This window comes from Narcine bancroftii, chromosome 5 (genome assembly GCF_036971445.1).
Source record: "Narcine bancroftii isolate sNarBan1 chromosome 5, sNarBan1.hap1, whole genome shotgun sequence".
Classification (NCBI taxonomy): domain Eukaryota; kingdom Metazoa; phylum Chordata; class Chondrichthyes; order Torpediniformes; family Narcinidae; genus Narcine; species Narcine bancroftii.
In genome coordinates, this window is record NC_091473.1 from 100,512,489 (window position 1) to 100,529,664 (window position 17,176).

General features: G+C 39.2%; 1 protein-coding gene and 1 long non-coding RNA gene across 10 annotated transcripts in view; one reads left to right on the forward strand and one right to left on the reverse strand.

Annotated features, from left to right (window-relative positions):
* Positions 1-17,176, forward strand: part of fggy (FGGY carbohydrate kinase domain containing) — a 347,777-nt gene that overhangs the window by 251,072 nt on the left and 79,529 nt on the right. The gene's annotated exons all lie outside the window — the stretch shown is intronic.
* LOC138763784 (uncharacterized) overlaps positions 5,903-17,176 on the reverse strand; it is a 45,194-nt gene continuing 33,920 nt past the window's right edge. Inside the window, exon 2 of the long non-coding RNA XR_011357784.1 lies at positions 5,903-6,744. This is a non-coding gene — a long non-coding RNA (uncharacterized lncRNA). The remainder of the gene's footprint in view (positions 6,745-17,176) is intronic.

The following is a 17,176-nucleotide window of genomic DNA, read 5'->3' on the forward strand; positions in this document are numbered from 1 at the left end:
TCCCCCTTCCCCCACCTTAAATGCATGACTTCTAGTATGTGAGAAATATATTCTGACAGCTTTCCCTGAAGGAGGAAGTTTAAATGATGTTCTAAGATACATCACCATCTTTTGCATCTTCTTCCAGTCTTGGGCAGAGCAGCTCCATATCATTTGCTGTGATGCAGCCAGCAAATATGCTTTCAATGGTGTACTTGCAGAAGTGGTTGAGGGTCATGGGAGACATGTCAAACTTCCTATGAGTTCTATGAAAGTAGGGATATTGGTGTATTTTCATCACAGTCACATCAACGTGGTTGATCCAGGTCAGGTCTCTCAAGAACACCAACATTCTCTCAAGAACTTGAAGCTATCTGTTCCTCTTTCCACCAGCATCATTGATATGGACAGAGGTTTGGTCTCAACATGCTCTCCTGAAGTCTGTGAACATTTTACTGACCATGATTTCTCAATACCTCAAAAAACTTTGTGAGACATAATCTCCCCTGCACAAAATCTTGTGACTCTTCCCAATCAGTTTCTGACTTTCCAAGTGAATATAAATACTGTCCTTAAGGATATTGTCCAATGATTTCCTCACCACTAATGTAAGGCACATTGGCCTGCCGTTTCTAGGCTTATCCCTCTTGCTCTTTTTTCAACAAGGGGACAACATTAGCTATCCTCCAATCTTCTGGTACCTCACCCATGGCTAATGAAGATGCACAAATCTCTGAGACTGTCCCAGAAATTTCCTCCATTGCTTCCCTTAGCATAATGAGATTGATCGCCTCAGGCCCTGTAGATTTATGTACCTAAATATATATAGTATTTCTTATATTTTCCCCTTCTTGATAGGGCATCTACTTTCCTTACCTTCTTTCTTGCTTCTTATATATTTTTAAAAGGTTTCAATTTACCTAGGTAATTCCTGGCCCCCTTTTCCCCTTTGTTACCTTGATATCTTGTTCTCCTTGATACATTTGATAAAAATCACAAGACTTGTTCAATACCAATTTTTATATCTGACATAAGCTTCCTGATCAAGTCTTCAAAATCCCTTGTTAACCAGGGTTCCATAACTTACCATCTGTGTTTATTACCCTCACAGGGAGACACTGACTCAGAACTCTTAGTTGGACCTCCTACTTATAGAATGTGGTTTTCCTCTCGAGCTGTTAAGTTTATTGAAATCTGATTGTACAAGTACAACCCGACGAAACAGCGTTCCCCAGTCCTCGGTGCAAAACATGCAGACACACAATCAGACACAAAACACATACAGAAAAAAATAATGCATATTTAGGACAAGTATTTCATCTATACAAACAAATAAATAAATAAACATTGTTTCATGAATATGAGAGCCTCAGATGGTTAATGCGAGCAGTTCCTTTGGTCCTCCAATGCTGGAGGAGCTGCTCCTCCCAATCTGTTTCCTCCAAGTCCTGTCTTACTCTATTAAAATCCTGCTTGGCTTAAGTTAAGAACTAACTATCTTCTTTCAGGATAACTCTGAAGCTTGCCAAATGTTGGTCACTGTTCTCAAAGGGTTCCTCCATAGGCACTACTATACTTTCCCATCATTTTGTAGAGAAGGTCCTTCAAATTCTAGTTTAGTTTCAGAGATGACTTTAAGGTCTATTTACAAACAAAACTTTTCATCATGATCACTGCATAACAAGATAAAATAACTAAATTGCAAATACAATATTCATCAGATGTGTCTTGAGCAGGCACAGAAGTTCCATCTTATCAGGATCAGGAGTAATGATACCATGTAATCTGTATAAATATTATTTGGAACATCATGCAAAATATACCTTTCTATCCAGAAAATTGGCAGAGAGTTTGGAAACTGTGTGGCGTGGTTGAAATGCATTCTCAGCCTTGAAAGGAGGCTTAGGCTTGTCTTTGCATGTGGCTTTTATCATATTGTATGAGAAAAATATCTCTCACAATACCCCCATCTTCCATTTCTCATGTACTGCAGATTTGTTTTTTGTTTTGAGCTGTTTAAATAGTAAACTATATAAATAATCTGTTCTGGATCTATGACAAAATTATTCAGTCATTGGCATAAAATAACTGTTTTAACTGCAATATACAATTAAGGACCTTCTTTAATTTTCCTGACATAGAATCAATAGATGGGAGCATGGTGAGAATATTTGGGGTCCTCTAAGTCTTTAAAAGAACAGTGCTATGGGTCAGATCTGAATTTTCCTGTGCCTCCTGTAAGGTAAAAACATCATGAGTTGGGACCGGAGAAGGAGTCACCCAGTACTAAGGAGTAACAGGATGCAGGTGTGACCTTGTACGCTCAAGATAAGTGTGGCAATAACAAGATGATGTGCAGCAGACTAACAGAGAAGGGTAGCAACAGCTTATTCATTGGACAATGTAATGGTATGATAATTTACTAAGTGCGTGTCCTGAGGTATAAAAAAAACACCACTTGCTGATATCGGGAGAATGCGCCTTCTCCAACTAACACTGTTAGTTGCAAGTGTTACAATCCGGTAATAAAGAACCTTGATTTCGACTCAGTCTGGTGTCTGACTCACTCATTCTCGAACAAAGCAGACCTAACACTCCAAAGAATGTACTTGTTCCTTGTGTCAAATTATTAGAATTGGTTCCATTCATGCTGGTCAGGAAAATAGGAGAGGAAAGTATTTTTGACTTTGATCTAAAGAGGCAAGTTTTAAGAAATATACAGTAATAGATTATATGGAATCAATTTATTCTTTGTTTGAATTTTTTTAAATTCTAAGTGAGTTTGACTTCCATCGTCTCCAGTATTATTCAACATACTTTTGACATTGTAAAAAAAAATACAAGTTGTAAGCAGTGAGTGATGTGATACACCATCTCTCTAAACTGGGGAATGGTGGAAGATCAATTAATAAGGGCATTTCCCCACACCAAGAAGCAAAAAGGAAAATTAAACCTATAATTTAATGGAAAGACAGAAAATCCAGAAAAAGAATGTGACCCTCTTCTACCTTTTTTACTATGCAAAGTTCTTTGGATCCTCGATTGTCTTTTGTAAAGGGACATCAATGCAATTTACCTGTAAACAGAACATTATATCATGATTGCAGGAATATGTTGTAAATGTGTCAACTTGAGATGATCGAACAGTTATTTATAACATAATTTCAAGTTCAATTTCTGATCGTACAAGTGCAACACCATGAAACAGTGTTCTCTGGTCCTCAGTGCAACTCATTGCAAACACACATACAGGCAAACGATACATATGCCCAGCACTTATATACAAATATTAAAATAAATAAATGTTATTGTTAAATAAATACGACTCACAGAGGCTTTTTATGAGCAGTTCAACAGTCATTTTGAAGTCTCATGGCCTGTGGGAAGAATCTGTTTCTCAGCCTGGTTGTCTGGCTCTGATACTCCTGCATCTCTTTCCCAAAGGGAGTACTGGAAGATGCTGCATGCAGGTGGGAAGGGTCCTCATTGATTTTGAGAGGCCTCTTTAGGCAATGATCTTAGTAAATCCTATTGATGGGAGGAGGGAGACTTTAAGGATGCTCTCTGCTGCTCTTATGGTCCTGTGGATTGACTTCTGATCCAATGCTCTACACTCTACAGCAACCATTCAACATTGTGATGCAGCACGTCAGGATGCTCTCAATCAATCTCCTGTAAAGGGAGTCGCAGTCGTTGTTGCACCATCCCGACAAATGAGATGTTGTGTGTCCAGGACCGGTCACTTCTAAAGTGGACTCCAAGGAATTTGGTGCTCTCTACTCTCTTCACTACCGAGCTATTGATGTGCATTGGAGGGTGGTTGACTATGGTCCTCCTGAAGTCCACAATCATCTCCTTCATCTTGTCTATGTTGGAACTCGCACCATTTCGTGAGATTATCCACCTTTTCTCTGTAGTGTAACTCATTGTTGCTGGTGAGGCCAACTACTGTCATGTCATCTGCAAAATTGATGACTGTTGGAGTTGGATCTGGCATTGCAGTCATGGGTCAGTAGCATGAACAGGAGTGGACTGAGCACACAACCCTGAAGTGTGCCTGTGCTCAGTGTGGCAGTGCTTACTGTTCTACTACCGACCCAGACAGACTGTAGTCTTTCCGTTATGAAGTCCAGAATCCAGTTATTGAGAGGGGTGTTGAATCTGAACAAGGACAACTTCTCCATGAGCCTCTGGGGTATGATTGTATTAAACACCAAGCTGAAATTTATGAGGAGCAGCCTGGTGTATGAGGCTTTGTTCTCCAAGTGGGTCAGGATGGAGTGGAAGGACAAGTTCATAGCATCGTCAGTGGAATGGTTCTATGTTTAGACAAATTGAAATGGGTCCAGTGTCTCTAGGAGGTGGCTTTGATGCAGCCCATCACCAGACATTCGAAGCATTTCATAATCATGGAGGTCAGTGCCACTGGGCAGTAATTGAGGCCTGTTAATATCTCCCTCTTTGGTATTGGTATCATGGTGACTGTCTCAAAACCTGCGCAGACGATGGACTGCTGCAGTGACATGTTGAAGATGTCCATAAAGATCACTGTCAGTTGTCCTGCACAGTCCTTGTGTACACAACCTCATAGGTTGTTTGGTCCCACTGCCTTGTGTGGGTTCACCTTGGATAGGGTTCTCCTCTCCTTGGCAGCAGCTATGAAAGGGACCCATTCATTAGGGAGATGGAGCTTTCTTTGGTGTCAACCTGTTCTTCTCGTTGACCTGTGCATTGAATGCATCGACATTCAATAAAGAAATAGGTCTATACAAAGACACTTTCGATGGGTCTCTATCTTTTTTTGGGATTACAGTAATTAAAGCACTAGAGCAAGATTCTGGTAACTCATGCTGTTCAGTCACTTGTTGTAATACCTCCTCAAACACTGAAGATAAATCTTCTTAAAAAGTTTTATAGAATTCCACCAAAAACCCATCGTCACCTGGTGACTTCCCATTGGGCATCTCCAACATGGCCGCCTTAATCTCTAATTCTGTAAATGGAGCTTCCAGATCCATCTCATCCTCCTCTTCTAATGCTGGTAATGCTAACTTAGATAAATAAGAATCCATAAAACCACTATCCTGTTTCCCCTTAGAAGTATATATTTTTTTAATAAAATGAATAAAACTGGTCATTAATTTCCTGAGGTTTATAGATAACTATTGAATTCTAAACTTGTTTCATCTTCAACTGCCATGCAAGTACCTTATATGCCCTCTCACCCAACTCATAGTAACGCTCCTTAGATCGATTAATTAAACGTTCAAATTGATAAGTCTGCGATGTATTATAATACAATTTCAGTTTAGCCAAAGCCACTTTTTAAAAAAAAATCTTCTGTCACTTCCTTCTGAAATTCCTTCTCCAATTCATCAATTTTCCTTTCTAATTCTAAACTTTCTGCCATATACTGCTTCTTAGTTTCAGTGGTATAGCTAATAATCTGTCCTCTTAAGTAAGCTTTTAATGCATCCCATAACACAAAACGACTTTCTACTGAATTAGCATTCTCAGTCAAAAACAAAGTAATTTGTTCTTTAACAATGGTAACAAACTCTGGTATTTTCAACAACTTTGTGTTAATTCTCCATCTATAAGATGAACCTACCACTTCTGAACTTACGCAAGAAAAAATAATTAAGAATGATCTGATATAACCCTGCTTTTATATTCCGCCTGTAGTACCCTTCCTTGTAAATGTGCCGATACTAAAAATAATCTATTCTAGAAAATTAATCATGTCGAGACGAGTAAAAAGAAAAATTCTTCTCTGTAGGATTAACCCTTCTCCAAATATCTACCAAATTTAAATCCTTCATAAAGGCCCCAATTTGTATCGCCATCTTTGATTTCTTTATACTTTTTGGGGATCTATCCAGCAAAGGGTCAAAGACACAATTAAAATCTCCCCCAACTAAAATACTTTCATTAGCTTGATTTAATAACAAAAAAGCATCCAAAATAAAACACTCATCATCCATGTTAGGTGCATAAACATTAAGCAAGATTCAGTAAAAATTTTACAATTCACCCTTAAAACCCTTCCAGTATTCCCTTCCATAGTTTGCAATTCAAAAGGCAAATATTTATGAATTAAAATTGCTACACCACTTGCCTTAGAATTAAATGAAGAAAAAAACACATGTCCAACCCAATCTTTCTTTAATTTCATATGTTCCTTCTCAGTCAAATGTGTTTCTTGTAAAAAGGCAATATCAATTTTCATTTTCTTGATATAAGCCAAAACTCGCTTTTGCTTAATCAGATTATTTAACCCCTGAACATTAAAAGTTGCAAATTTCAAATTAGACATCCTTATAAACTAACAATATAATCGCTTACTACAAAATATCGCTCCCCTTATAGTAACTTAAAATCACTCTCCCTCCCATAAATATTTTTTTATGTAAAAAAAAAATTATCCCCTAAAAAATACTACCCAAAGGTAGTAACACCCTAAAATATTGGGTGTGGTAAACCCCACTAGGCAGATGACTATCAAATATTTTAGTCCTCTTCATCCACCCCAGCCAGAAATACATCATTCACATCAATACAATCCAGTACTGTAAATATATTCAACCCAATGACTCCATTCCCAATTATTGTTCCAGATCTTCAATGTCAGTAAGACTTTGTGTTAAAACTTCTTTCTTTCCATTGTTTTCAATTTTTTCCATTCTTCCCATTTTGCCCATTTCCATTTCCATTTGCTTTCTTTTAAGGCGACAGTGGCGAAACTCTTCCATGTCCTCGTAAATCCTGTAATAAATTAGCAAAAATTAATGCATCATGGTCATTCTCAAAAAATTGAGATTGAAAGTTGCCACAGCAGGGTATCAAAAAACAAATTTATAATCCATCTGTCACGGTATTTCTTTAACCAAATTAAATTCCCGTTGTCGCCTAATAATTTCCTGACTCAAATCTGCATTAAAAAATACTCTGTTATTTTGAATCATCAGTGGAGATTGACTGTGTCGTGCCTTCTGTACGTCAACCGTAATATCATTTCTCTGTCCTGATAGTTCAGGCAATGAACTAAGACCACCCATGGCGGTTGTCCCGGTAACAGTTTCTTTCATATTGCTCTATGTGCCCTCGCCAATACTAAACCTTCTGAAAAAAACTCTTTGCCCAACACCTCGGGAATCCAATTCTTGAAAAATTTTATTGGATCAGACCCTTCAATGTCTTCTGGGAGACCCACAATTTTCACATTATTTCTCCGACTTTGATTTTCTAATGAATCAATTTTATCAGTAAGTCTTTCTTCTGGATTCCCCAATCCACAAATGAATCTTCCACTTTCTCAATTTTTTCCTTATTACGTTCAACTTGAATTTTACATTCAGAAAAAGCTGTTTCAATTTTCTTGCACTGATTTAATACATTTACTGACATCCCTCTTAACTGTAGATATATCTTCAGACATATAAGATGTTTTAGTTATCACATCCAGAAATTCTTGAGTCATTTGTTTAAACATATTGATAGCCATTCCCTTCCAAGACTGTGCAAACAGACTCCATTCCAGATTCCAATTCCAAATTTTGAGGCTTACCTTCTCTAGACTCCTCCTCCAATTATTCCCGCGAACTGCTCATTAAAGATAAGTCTTCCTCTTCTTCCAGCATTATCGGTCCCTTCCCAGTGCAGCTGCGGGTCTGCACACCTGACAGCGATGTCATCGCTCGGGCCCCCCCACAGCCCACACGCGGTCCAGTAGCTCACAGACCTTTGAAGCACCACACATGCCCGGTAAGGCCAGGGACTGCATAGAGGCGGCTTCCGACGCCATTCCGCGCGTCCCCGGCCCACCTGACGGCAGCCCGGGCTTAAGGGCTCTTCTCAGCTAGGTCACCTGCGTGCCCGACATCGCAAATGAGCAGATCGACTCCAGCCGAGCTCGTCATCATGCCAGCGCCATCTTGTGTAGACAAGATTGATACCGGTGTAATACTCAGCCTGCAGGAGTTCTCTGTGCCTTGGAGGTTCCAAATGACAATTCCGAGGCTTCAGTTGAACAGGTAGGCCTCAATTCTTCAGCATTTTTAAAAGGTAATTTCTTCTGTAGTTGAACTTTCGTTTTTTTTAACATTAGTTGCCATTATGACCCACTAATATTCCCAAAAATAAAGGTACAACTTTTATATAAACTTTAAAGACGGATGCTTAAAAAACTGGCTGAGGAAAGGTGGGATCGCATGTCTGCCCTCTATGCCATCTTGCCACGCTCCCCTGTAATACTATTTTCAAGCACTTTTCAATTCACCACACTCCCAGCACTTGCCTGCAAACATTTGTGTGTTGTGACATGTTCATGACAATAAATTCTGATTCTGACATTCTATCAATTCAGAATTATGCTGAACCCTTCCACACTGTACCACATACTCACATACATAGCACCATTGAAGGCTCACACCCACATCACACTAGTTGCACATATTCCCACCATGACACCTAAACAGATTGCATAACATTCAGCAGTACTGTTCCCTCTGTTCTGCTATTTGGCGCACAACCAAATACAGCGAACAAGTGGGGTTATTTACACTTACATATCTCAACCCCATGGAATTCACTGTCATGGCTATAATAGGAATGGCCATACTTCAGGCCATTTCCACACTAAGGAAAGAAACAATAAAGGTGAGATCAAATGAAATATTTCTTCTCATATTCTACCCAACTCAGCCCACACACCCTGCTGACTTACAAGCCACAGATTGTGCAATCAGCCACCTCCTACTTCTTCCTGCTGTCTTTTCCATCCATCCTTAAATCTCATTTGTTTTTTTCATTTTTAATATCTAAGAATTACAACCTGTTCTAATTTGCCCTCTATTTATTTTCACAATGACCTGTTTTGTAAGAGGAATGTCTGTTAAAGTTGACATTGTGAGCAACTGGTTGTAAAATCAAAAAATAGTTCATCGTCTGCCATATCATTCCTGGGAGCTTTTGCAACTTGAAGAATCTTAGCAATAGCAAGGTTTGGGGTACAAATGTGCTTCAATGAAACAAGTGGAACACTGTTACCTTTTTAATGTCCATGACAAAGGAAAGATAAACGTGTGTCGGAGTCAATGTTGAATTCTGGGACAATTGGATTGTGAACTGGGCAACATGCACTTGAATGTAAAACAATGCATAGACATGAAGGACTCTAAGAGGGATAAGGCAGGATACCGGCTGAGATAGTGAATCTGTTCTCGGAACCATAATCCTAGGATAGAAGGATTGCCTTTGAAGACAGGGATTAGGAGAGATGTTGTTGCTTGGAGGATTGTGAATCTTTTAAACTCTTTCCTGCAATATCTCTGGGATGCTAAATCATTGAGTATATTCAAGGCTGAGATCAACAGATTTTTTAAAAACTGAAAACAAAGGGTACAGTGGATGCAAAGGATTAGCAATGATTTTACTCAAAGGTGGATTAGGCTATTGGGTAAAAATGTCCAACTTCTCCTGTTCTTATATACAAGTTGTAGACAAAACTAATGTAAGTAGAAATACTTAAAATACGGGTATCAGAGAGTAACAAATTTGTTTTGCAGGTGCAGCAGGTAAATCAAGGAAGCAAATGTGATGTTGCTCTTCATTTCTTGAGGGATTGAACTTAAGAGCAAGGATATGGGCCCTGAGTACTGTGTGCAGTTTTGGTCTCCTAACTTTGGAGGCAGCGTAGAACAGGTTCACCAGGTTGATTCTGAAAATGAGGGAGCTAGCTTATGAGGAGAAATTTAGTGGCCTGGAACGATACTGGAGTTTAGAAGGACAAGGGACGGTCTTATGAAAGCAGTAGATAGGCTAACAAAAGGAGGTTGTTCCCACTGGCAGGTGATACCAGAACTAGGGAACATAACAGCCTGATGCAGATGTGTAGATATAAGACTGTTTCTCCCAGAGAATAGTGAATTTGTAGCATTCAAGCTTTAAGTTCAAGGATCCTTTCATTGTCATGTTATAAGGCAAAAAAAGAGTTGCCTTGCCAAACAAAGAGGCGCCCCCTAACATTTAGAGAAAGAGCAAAAGAGAGTCCTTTCAGAGACACTGAATGCCACAGATTTACCTCCAGCGTTCCTGCAGCCGCACAAACTCTGGTTCAAGCCATTGGCAACCTGAGCTCCAGTTCCAACCACTGATACAACCAGAAAGCCTTCAGCACCTGGGTCCCATCGGGAGCCCTTCTTATCCTTCGCACCCACTCAATTCCCAGTTCTGATACCTGGTTCCCATGAGCCAGTCGACTTCAAGTTCACCAACAGCCCACATCATATGTGGCCATTCTCCAGCCAATGAAGTATTCAAGTCTGCCTCATTAAATGTACTTAAGGTATAGAGAGAATTTTGACTAGTAGGAGAATTAAGAGCAACAGCTAGGTCAGTGGAGCTGAGTCCATGGACATATCCACCATAATCTTACTGAATAGTGGAGCAGGCTCAATATGCCAGTTGGCCTACTCCTGGTCTTATTTCTTACATTTTTATGTTAGTGAAGAGAGAAACAAATTAACATTTCAGAACAATGACTGAAAAATGTGAGCTTAAGATGCATGGAGGTGAAAGGAGTGAAGTGAATTATCTACGATGGGAGATCAAGCTTATCCAATGCTATCTTATTTGTTGTACTAATCTGTCTTCAGGAATGTTCATAGCTAAAGTTGAATGAAGGCAGCTCTGGGGAAAAACTTAACAGTAACAAAATAGGGGAATTCTGAAATGCAGAACAGCACTTACTGGAAATCTGAAGTAAAAAAAATAGCAAATTAGTAGATTAAATAGCATCAGAGTGAATAAACAATGAGCTAATGTTGCAGGTGGATGACCTTACATCAGAATTGTTCTAATTCCTATTTGATAGGCTACTGAAATATTGAAATCCAAGAATTGCAGTGTTCCTAGATGGAAGATCTAGTGTTCTTCCTTGAGCTGAAATTGGGTTTTGTTGGAACAGTACAGGTAATGAAAGAGAGGGATCAGAGAGGGAGTGGGATGGAGAATATAATGATGCTATTGAAAACTCAGGGTCAAGCTTGCAGACAAAACTGATATCCTGAAAATTAAGTCACCCCATTTTTGTTGGATGCAACGTGTAAACAAGGAATTGAAAGAAATGCATGTCATTAGTGTTTCATTTGGAAGGATTGTTTGGGTTCATGGGTGGTGGGAATGAATGATGCACAGAGGCTTTAGTTGAGAAGGGAAGTGATTGTGGAGAGAGAAAAGCAAGAAGTCCATGAGGTAGAAGTCATTTAGTTGAACCATTGAAGCTAATGCTGAAGTTGATCTTTGATAAGCAGGGTTCAATGAGCTCAGGAGGGAGGTTGAAGTGAATAAGGCCCATGGAAAAATTGAGAGGCTATCATGTCAGCAGATTGAAAAGCGAATAATTACAAAAGTCAGGCAGTATGTATGAAGAGAGAAAAATATATTTTTGGTTGTTGGCTTTTCATGAGAACAAGGCAAAATTTGGAGTTTGGAGAAAAATTAGATTTTAATATGTGTCATGTCAACTTTGTTTCAGTCCACTAATTCTGGCTAACCTGCTGATTATTTGTCGTGTTTTCTTTTTTTTATTTCAGACTAATAGCTGCAGCATTTTGCTTTGGGATTATTTTTCACAAGTCTGCTTATGTGAAATTTTATCCATGTAAAATTACCCTTTCTATTGTTGATATTCTTATGTATATCTCTTGGTAATTGTTAAACTTTGTAATGCCACTGTTCAACTTAGTGGCTTCTTGGAAACTTTATTTTGCTCTCAACTCAGTTGTCTGCAGCTTGTCCAATTGGCCCATTACTCATATCCTTGCTGATGCATTGGATTAAATTTGAAACATTCAGTTCCTCAGGTCTCTCCATAGTTTTCACCTTTTCACAAATAATCACTGCAACGTTTTCTCTTAAGTTCTGTTGTGTCTTATCAGCTGTCCTGGAAGGCAGATCATTTGCTTTGGTTCTTTCCACATTCCTTGCCTTCCTCATTCAAGACCTAACCAGGCTCCACTTTTCACTGCCTTAAATACCATTTTCAGGATTCATCCTCTCCACTCAGATGTTAGTCCTCCATCCCACTGTCATCTTCTACAGCTTGTTGATGATTTCTGCCATCAACATTTATTTTTATGCATGAAGCCACTTCATAAATGCAGATATTTTTTGTTGGTGAGATGGAAATAGTTGGCAAAATGCTCATCGTGCAAAAGCTGAGCTAAGAATCCAAATTATTCGGCAACGGTTAAAGAAAAGTAAATACAAATGTTCCTCTAAATGTATAGGGGCAGACAAAAATTATAAATTATGTATGTCAATTTGTGTTGTGTTTTACTTTAAGGTCCAAGTACCCCTTATAAGCTGTGGTTTGTACCAAAGTCAAATATAGATAAATTATATCTAATAAACATACGAAATATGGTTGTTTCAGAAATTATATGTGTGTTATTATTCAATATGTTTGGCCATGTTTGATAATTCTGTGTTATGAGGCACTTTAACAATGGCCAAAAAAAATGAGATCTTACCCTTACATAGTCTGCTATATGGGTGCTGTTTAGTACTAATGCCTATTGGGGGACTCTAATAAAGAAAATTAGTTAAATTACCTTTAACATTCATTTGGATGTTTCTTTCCCACATTGTTGCATTAAAATAGAACCTATTCCAACCATGGGAAATGGGTCAGATCTTAAAGATAAGTTTCCTTGGCCACTATGTTGTTTAAGGACAAGAAGAACTCCTGATGGCCCTCAGGTGCCAAAGGCTTCCTGATTGTATTGGAGGTTTGGATCTGGAGCTCGGGTTGCCGCTGGTTTGAACTGAGTCTCGGCAGCTACAAAGGCTGCAGGAATACTGTGGGGAATCCACGGACCCTCAAAGTCTCTCAAGGGACTCTCTTTTGCTTCTCTTTCTCTTATTGTTAGGGGCGGTGGGAAATAGTCATGCCCACTCTTTGTTCACCTTAAGGCAGACAAAAGTTGAGCTATGTCATGTATATCACATTTTTTTAAAGTTTTGCTGAATTACATGACAATAAAAGGTTCCTTGTAACCTGTGATAAGAGCTGTGATGGAGATAAGGAACAATGCACAGGAGGAGGAACATGTATTGTAACGAACCCAGATGACCCATAAATCCAGCAGCAATAGATATTCACCAAGACAAATGGCTACTTAAACACAAGTTACTTTTAATTATCTTTAAAAATGAAAACAGAATCACACTTTACCTTAACTTAACTAACCTAACTTACCCCCTTCTAATTGTAGCGAATGTGTGTGTAAGTTCAGAAAAGTTCTTTGGTCCACAGACCAAACTCAATTCTCATTCCTCCAAGTTCACTGGTTGCAGGCAATTCTTATACTGTGCACAGAATTTAACATTTGTAAAACTCACCAGGCTTTGGTGCTTGAAAGGTAAATGGTTACCGCTCAGAAAGGTTCTTGTCAGTTTTCAGAGAGAGATTTGTTGTTCCAGGACATTTAACCATATAACAGTTTATGGCATAGAAACAGGCCATCTCGACCCTTCAAATCCACACCAGTTCACTCAAACAACTCTGCTATATCCCCCACACCTATTCTCTGCCCATAACCATCTAACCCCCTCCTATCCATGTATATATCCATCATCCTCTTAAATGAAAGAATTGACTCTGCCTCAACTATTTCCTCCGGAAGATTATTCCATTCTCTGACTAAAGAAGCATCCTCTAATATTTCTCCTAAAATTTTGTCCCCTTACCCTCAACTTGTGTCCTCTTGTTTCAACCTCCCCTGCTCTCAGGGGGAAGAGTCTACTTGCATCTAGTCTATCAATTCCCTTCATAATTTTAAACACCTCTATCAAATCCTCTCTCAACCGTCTACATTCCAATGAATAAAGTCCTAACCTATTCAATCTTTTTCTGTATTCTAGGTATTTTAAGTCAGGCAACATCCTTGTAAATCTTTTCGGCACCCTCTCTATCTTATCTATATCCTTCCTATAATTTGGAGACCAGAACTGAACACAATACTCCAAGCCTTAAACAGTCACAGCATCACTTCCTAGCTCCTATACTCTATGCTATGATTTATGAAGGCTAATATACCAAATGCCTTCTTAACAATCCTGTCAACATGGGAATCCACCTTCAAGGAATGGTGCTCCATAACTCCAAGATCTCTTTGTTCTTGTATATCCACAACTGATTTACTTCCATCATCCACTTCAGTGTCTTGCTGATGAAACTTGCTGCTTCAGGATTCTCCAGATGATAGCCTCTTTCTTTCAGGTCACCACAGAGTTCCTTTTTGTTTCTGTTATTCCAAGTGAAACATTAGAAAGCCAGTCCTCTCCTCTTGTATGAACCACAAGGGTTTTGACCAGGCTGAACAAAGCACTTACAACCCATCTTCCAAATGGGATTTTCCACAAGCTTGCCAGCTTGTTCTGTTCCAGTCCCAGATGCTGTTGATGACTGTAACACTCTATAAGTGATCTCTATCTCTCTCTCTGAGAGAAAAAAGCCTGTATGACTCTCTCTGTTGCAAAACCACATGACACTCTTAGAATAGCAAGCTCTACTCCAGACAGAAGGTGGCTCCGACAAGATCTTACAACAGTCCATTAGTGAAGTCTCTTGGGCACTCTCCAAAGCTCTTGTAAAGGCTATGGGGCCGATATGTCTAACATTAGCAGAGCTCCAGTATTTCAAGTAAGATCTGTTTTAAAGTGTTTGTATATGACCCACTCTAACAAACCTTTCCCAATTTATCTCCCAAAACCATATCTATATATTGTCACAGTATTCAGACCAGACAACTATACACTCTTCCACACTTATGGTCAACACTATTGATACTTTCCTGTGCTGGAAATGATCCATACCATTGCTGGACATGAGTTCTCAAATCTGCAAAGATCACAGTATGCTTGGAGTCTTCATATGCTACATCCTGGAGCAGAAATTAATTTACCAGAAGAAACTGGGTGGGTTAGGCAGCATCTGTTAAAGCAGAATGATGGTCGTGATGTATTGCCTCAACCCGAAATATCATCCGTCCCTGTGCCTCCACACATGCTGTGAGACCCACTGTGTTCCTCTCACAGTTAGTTTGTTGCTCCAACATAGCAGTAGCCAGTTAATAACATCAATTTGTCAATTTCTGAGTGGTTTGTTCCTTGTTTTATTTGGAGTTTAAAATATGGGCTGTAGATTGTACCAATTTCTGTCTAAAAGGTGGAAAGGAATCTTGCACACATCAATGATGTCAATAATTAGCATAAATAACACTATAGGAATGGCACCCTGTGTTGGGTGGATCAAGACCACATGTAATACAAATATAATACATAAATTAGGCAACAATTAGGTTCAATTTCCAATCTCATGGACAGGCTCGTTGTTACCAATACCCTGCAGTGAATGAATGGCACAATAATAAAATGGTTTTGTTTGAAGAAATGAACTTGTGAAACTGCTGAATTATGAGTGCTTATATTCATTTAACCATAACCATATAACCACTTACAGCACAGAACAGGCCAGTTCGGCCCTACTAGTCCATGCTGTAGCAAATCCCCACCCTCCTAGTCCCACTGACCAGCACCCGGTCCATACCCCTCTAGTCCCCTCCTATCCATGTAACAATCCAGTCTTTCCTTAAATGTAACCAATGATCCCGCCTCGACCACGTCTGCCGGAAGCTCATTCCACATCCCCACCACCCTCTGCGTAAAGAAATTTCCCCTCATGTTCCCTTTATAATTTTCCCCCTTCAATCTTAAACCATGCCCTCTAGTTTGAATCTCCCCCTTTCTTAATTGTTGAATAGACTTATATTCACATTGATTTTCATTTGTTTTACTTCTATTTTTATAGATTTTTCACCTGCGAGGCATTCACTAGTCAACATTTAAAAAACAGCAGCGGTAGAATGAATACCTTGAACAAGCACTTAAGATCAGTTCACATGAATTACAATAATATTGGCTAGATGTTATGGGGAAATCTGAACAGTTCTGCATGGAACTGCTGGAATTTCCTCTTGTAAACAGAAAAAACTTCTTGGTTTTTCTATGTCTCTGTGAATACTGGCAATTCCCCTAATGTGCTCCAAAGTTGGAGCAGTTAATCCTGGGAAATCGACTTAAGGACCCTGTACTTAGAACTAGCTCAGGAAGTTCCCTTCTATTGAGTTCAATGCAAAAGAGCTACGGTTGTTAAGATATCCATTCTTTAATTTATTCAAGTATTCTTCAATGTTAGCAATGCTGTTTGGTGTTAATTATTTTTGTTTAATAGTTCCATACATTTCAATACATTTGGCGTAGCAGTAGCACAACACCTTTAGAGCACCAGCAATTGGGACTGGGGTTTGAATCCCATGCTGTCTGAAAGGAGGTTGTACGTTCTCCGCATGACTGCATGGTTTTCCCCTGGGGCTCCGATTTCTTCTTACCGTTCGAAACATACTAGGGGTTCTAGGTTAATTGGATGTAATTGGGGCAGCACAGGCTCATGGGGCCGAAATGGCCTGTAATCGTGTTGTATGTCTAGATTTTTAAAAAATTCTGAATGCCTGACACATGTGTTACAAGGCCAGAGGACCCATAAACACAGCAGCAATAGACTGTCACCAAGACAAATGGTTACTTAAACAAAAGTTGTTTTTAATTATCTTTAAACATGAAATCAGAATCACACTGTAACTTAACTAACCTAACTTAACCCTGTTCTAATTCTAAGCCGACTTATATGTAATGTGAGTGTAAGCTCAGAAAAATTCTTTGGTTCACAGTCCAATCTTACTTCTCATTCCTCCAGTTCATTGGTTACAGGCGATTTTTACACTGGGCACAGAATTTGACATTTATAAAGTTCACCAGGCATTGGTGCTTGAAAGGTAAATGGTTACTGCTCAGGAAGGTTCTTGTCAGTTTTCAGAGAGAGATTTGTTGTTCCAGGACATCCACAACTGATGTACTTCCATCAGCCACTTCAGTGTCTTGCTGAGGAAACTTGCCTCTTTCTTTCAGGTCAGCACAGAGTTCCTTTTTGTTTCCCTTATTCCAAGTGAAACATTAAAAAGCCAGTCCTCTCCTCTTGCATGAACCACAAGGGCTTTGACCAGGCCATCTTCCAAATGGGGCTTTCCATAAGCTTGCCAGCTTGTTCTGTTCCAATCCCAGTGGCTTCTGCTGG